The sequence below is a fragment of the Pinus tabuliformis genome, chromosome 6 (assembly GCF_031772625.1).
Source record: "Pinus tabuliformis cultivar Carrire ecotype Pingquan chromosome 6, CPIR1, whole genome shotgun sequence".
Taxonomy (NCBI): domain Eukaryota; kingdom Viridiplantae; phylum Streptophyta; class Pinopsida; order Pinales; family Pinaceae; genus Pinus; species Pinus tabuliformis.
In genome coordinates this window covers 511,780,043-511,785,242 of record NC_142292.1, presented here as the reverse complement: position 1 = coordinate 511,785,242, position 5,200 = coordinate 511,780,043, and the positions used below count along the sequence as shown (strand labels likewise).

General features: G+C 34.3%; 1 non-coding gene across 1 annotated transcript; it reads left to right on the top strand.

The window, feature by feature from the left end:
- The first annotated feature begins 5,118 nt into the window (after nt 1–5,118).
- On the top strand, nt 5,119–5,200 carry TRNAS-UGA (transfer RNA serine (anticodon UGA)). Its single transcript has one exon. It is a non-coding gene; the product is annotated as a tRNA-Ser (tRNA).

Below are 5,200 nucleotides of genomic sequence, written 5' to 3'. Positions count from 1 at the left end.
AAGAACCCAAGCCATTGTCCAAATCATCAAGGAAAGAGAATGATGGGTACATATCACAATCTTCACATGACAATGCACATTGTAGAGGAAGTGTTAAGGCAAGCTCTCATTGCAAGGATTGCACCAAAGACAACCAAGTGAGGTATACTAAGTCTTGTTATTCTAATGTTCCTTTTGATTACAAGAGGATTGTCAATGATGAGCAGAAATCATGGTATATAAAACCATGTAGTTTTTGTGGCTTGTATAACCATGTTGTTGCAAAGTGCTAGAAAAGAATGACAACAAGAAATAAGACAAGATGTGAAAGGCCTTCTTCGCATCAGGGGAGGAAGAAGGTTAAGTAGGTGTGGATGAAGAATACATTTTGCAGTCATTGTAACAAGCATGGGCATTAGAGAGCCACATGGTGGGAGATCCACCTAGAGAAACAACTAAAGGACAAAAAATAACTTGAAAGGGAACTTGTCAGTGAAGAAAATGAATGAGAAAGCTAAATACAGGAAGAGAGCCCATCAACTTGGTTGGGTAAGAGATGGATGTATTTGATCATGGCCACATTTTGTAAATCGCATGTTGCAAAAAGATTGTAAAAGTGATGAAGCGTTTGTCATCACTTATAAGAGCAACATGGTGATATTTTTGGCCTTTTGTTGATTGTTGGGGTGTTAGTTTTTATTATGATTTTGACGTAAACCTGGCCAAAGAGTGTGTTATAAACTCTTGGAAAGTATGGGGTTTTCTTGAGTCATGATATGTCATGTAATTGAACATGTATTTTCTGAGATTGTAGTACAGGTTTGCACTAGGTATAGGTGTCGGTCCATCAATTCTGGCTTCGAAGTACAAAGGTGAAGGAGAAGGAAGTGTGGCCTATAAGGGCACTTGTTGTGCAGACGAGGGAGTACTATAGATTGCAGATAGTGCTCATGCTTTTGGAGGACCAAAAGATCCTAAGTGGAAATGAATGATCCAGGTGGCTCCAGAAAAGCTCAAAAATTGAAGTCCTTGGATTGAAATGAAACTAGGATCATATAGAATATCTCATTGTAATATTTCCAATGGTGCAAATCAAACCTCAATCCGAGTTCGTATGCAAAAGTTATGGGCAGTGAAAGTTTTGGTCAAACTAGGCAAAAGTCAAAGTCAAAGTCAACATTCTGCCACATGGGAGGCCATACAGATGACCAATGGAACCAAATTCAGCAGGCCTAGTGGGACCCATAGAGCTAATTTGACATCCCAGTTAGCAAACCAGGTGGACCCGCAAGCAGGTGATTTGGTTGCACCACTAGTCAACACATGGCAAGTAGGTGACAAAAGTGGCATATGATGTGGACCAACAAAATCCTGCTACGTGGCCCAATCGCATGGTACCACATGGAACCTCAAATTAGGCCCAAGTGGCCTTGACATGGTTCAACTTTCATTTTTGGCTCATTCTCATGGTTTGGGGAGTCATTACAATATGGACATATGTATACAATATATTATATGGTTTTATTAAAACCAAAATTAAGCTCTAAAATGATATTTAATAAAAAATGAGAGTCCATGAGTTTTGGACCCAACACCTCCCCAACAACAATTAACTTACTATGACTATGCCAACCATTCTACCAACCACACACTTTGTCTTATTCACCCTCACACTTTGTTATAAAATGTCATTCAAATAGTTCAAAGGGAACCTTGGAGAATAATGAAAAACACATGAGAGATGAGGGTGCAAGTAGACCAATGAAGACATGAATCTCAAGAATATTCTAGGAATATTTTTAGATCATATGTTAGGGAATATTTAAAAGAATATTTTTTATGAGGGATCTTTGAGGAATCTCTAAGATTCCCTAGGGGAAAATTTCTGAAGGTGTCAGAATTATGCCGAATTTACACTCATTTTTCTCAGCTTTTCATTAGGAACACAATGGTGTGATCAGATTTTTCATAAGATCAACAAAATTTCAATCAGTCCACGAAAGAGAATCTTTAAAGAATCTTTTAGATTCTTAAGGAGCCCAAATTTGACCATGTCAGAAGGGGGTCGAGTTTACAGTCAGATTTCATGAATTTTCGCAAGGAATTCAACCATATAGTCTGTTTCTTTAGCAAAGGTGTTCGTTTTTAGGCCATCCCTGAAAGTGGAGGTATAAGCTGCATTGATGCTATATCTTCCTTTGATTTTTGTTGAGTTGATAATTTGATGTTGAGATCCTTGTTTTCAATTTTGTTGGATGATCCTTGCATGCCACTTCATGTGAGAGTTTGATATTTTGTCATGCTGAAGGAGAGCTTATATGAGTGAGAGTTCTTATAGAAGAATGTCTCGTGGAGAGACATGCCACTATAGTTAAGGGAGTTCTTCCTTATATTTGACAAAAAATACATCATGTACTCATTATCATCTTACAACAATTAATGAAATGACCTTCCCACTCTTGACATCGGGCTCGAAGACGTAGCCCACTTTGGGTGAACTTCGTTATCAAGTTGTGTGTGTTCTTTGATTTGATGGTTGCCTTTACGTTTCCTCTTCTTTAAAGTATGCACATGTAGTTTTTCATACTCTTTCATATGCAATTCTGCTAACATCACATAAGTAAAAGATCTTGGTTAATTCCGGTAGCTGAGAGAATCTAGATCAATTAACTCTGCCACTTAAGAACAAATTATGCTCTAAATCCTCTAGGGTACAAAATGGGGTTGTAGAGAAATCTGTAGAAGGGGTGCTAAAGCTATGATTTTTAGGACCTCAAGAGCTTGATCGCGCACTTAAAACACTCGATTGAGCACTTGATTTCAAAATTCAAATAGCTCGATTGAGGGTTTGAGAAACCCTCAACCGATCCCTTAATGTGGTTAGATAAAGGCTTGATCTAGATTTAAAGCTCGATCTAGCCTATAACTTGATCTAGCTTTAAGGCTCGATCGAGCCACATTTTTTGATTCCATGTCTAGGTTGTATAGGCAGCAAATTTCAAAAACATGGCTCGATCTAGCCATTGACTCAATCGAGCTCTTAGTTAACTTCAGGTTACATTGTTTAAGCCCTCAAACAACTCAATCGAGGGCTCAAATATTGCTCGATCGAGCTCCTAGATAACCTCGGGTTACATTATTTAAGCCCTCAAACAACTCAATCAAGGGCTCAAATATTGCTTCAATCGAGCACTTAAAATGACTTGATCGAGCTGCTATTTTTCACCTAAAACACACCCTCTCTTGGCAAAAATTGTAACCTAGCTCCATGTGCTCACCCTTGAGTGTCAAGTATTTTTCACAAATTTTAATTTTAGGTGGTTTATTAATGGAAAATAATTACACAAATATCTAAAAATCATGGCATAAATATTGCCACTAGATTGAGAAATTATGGAAAAAAAAATTGAGGTAGATATGCACATAACACTATATTGTGTAAAGACTTTAATAAGACCTTCAAGTTATGGTGAAATCAATTGTGAAAAATATTTTTTTCAATAATTTTAAAAAATAAATATTTGTTTTTTCACAGTTAAACATTATAACTTGCATTAGTCAATGCTAAACTAATAGTAATCATCAAGAAAATCAATTGATAGAGTTGTGTCTTTGCACGGGCTAATAAGCATGAAAACACTTTATCTTACATATCAAGTTGCTAAAATTTAGAAAAACTTAAAATTAACTAAATTACAATTTTATTTAAAATAATAATGAAAACTATTTCTATGTGGTTCACAGACACCAAAGTTCGGTGACAACTACGTCCACATAATATTTGTACCAAGTAGATCCACCCAAAGGGATCACTTCCTATCGGCTCAACTACGGAAATTGACCTCAAGGGTGTTGAGAGAATTGAACTTGTGATCTCTCAACAACAAGAAATTGACCAATTGAGCTAATGCTCAAAGATAAAATAATAATAAATATTATTAATGATAAAAATAATTAATATATCAGTTAAACACACACACACACATATATATAGCCGTAGTCTAACTAGTCGGAGGAATTGCTCAGAAAGTTATGGAAATTTCGGTCATATTTAGACAAAATCCGGCAAGGATTTTTGTAAATCCAAGTTATAGTTGTTAAACTTCAAAATTTTTGGTGTCCTAGACATTTTTGATGGTGTTAAATCCATTTCCACCATCAAAAACAAGATTCAAACACTGCCTTTACAAGATTTTTTGAAACTTTTTTGCCCGGATTCTGACCACTTTTGGCCATCCGAACAATTCCTCTGCCTCGATAAATGACTCCTATATATATTAAAGAAAAAACAACTTGTAACAAGATTTTTAACCATGGATATTCACGCAGAATCTATCATGGAGATTCTTAATATATAACTAAGTTTAGAACAATACCATGGCTTATCAATACCACATGCCCCAAAACTCATATTGATGTCGTGTGACACTTGTTTATATGACATTTTTTTTAATTAATAAATTTAATTAAAAAAGAAAAAAATACATAACCACTTTAAAAACAAATTTTAGTCTTTGATTTATATACTAATAAGAATATTCAAAAATATTTTATGAAAGTTAAATTTCTACCATTCACTTAATAATAATAATTAATTAAATTATAATTATAAAAACTTTATTTAAAAAAATAAATATGCCGATAAACTAATTAAATTATAAATATAAAAACTTTATTTTAAAAATAAATATGCCGATAAACCTAATTAAAATAAAAATAAAAATAAAAAATCAATACTAAAAAATATAAGAAACAAAAATAAACAAAACCAAATATATTTTGGATATAACAAAAACAAGAGAAACGCCCAATGTCGACCCAACTGCGAAAATTTTCAAAACACAATAAATTTCGACGAAATTCAGATTGAAACGCCCACATTAAGGTTCGAACCTGCGACCTTTACACTAGGAGTATTGCGCTTTAACAACTGAATTAAACCTGCATTCATTTCAACATATTAGTTTTAAGTTGAAAATTAAAATTATGCTATACACTTTTCTCTTTAGTTTTGGTTATATTTCAAGTCCAAATTGTATTAATTAAAACTGAAAAAATACTGTAAAATAAATTGGGAACATAATGTTTAATTTCGAAATTTTCAATGATTATACGTAGTATTTTAACGTTGGCCAGTATGTCGATATGTCCGAGTGGTTAAGGAGACAGACTTGAAATCTGTTGGGCTACGCCCGCGCAGGTTCGAACCCTGCTGTCGACG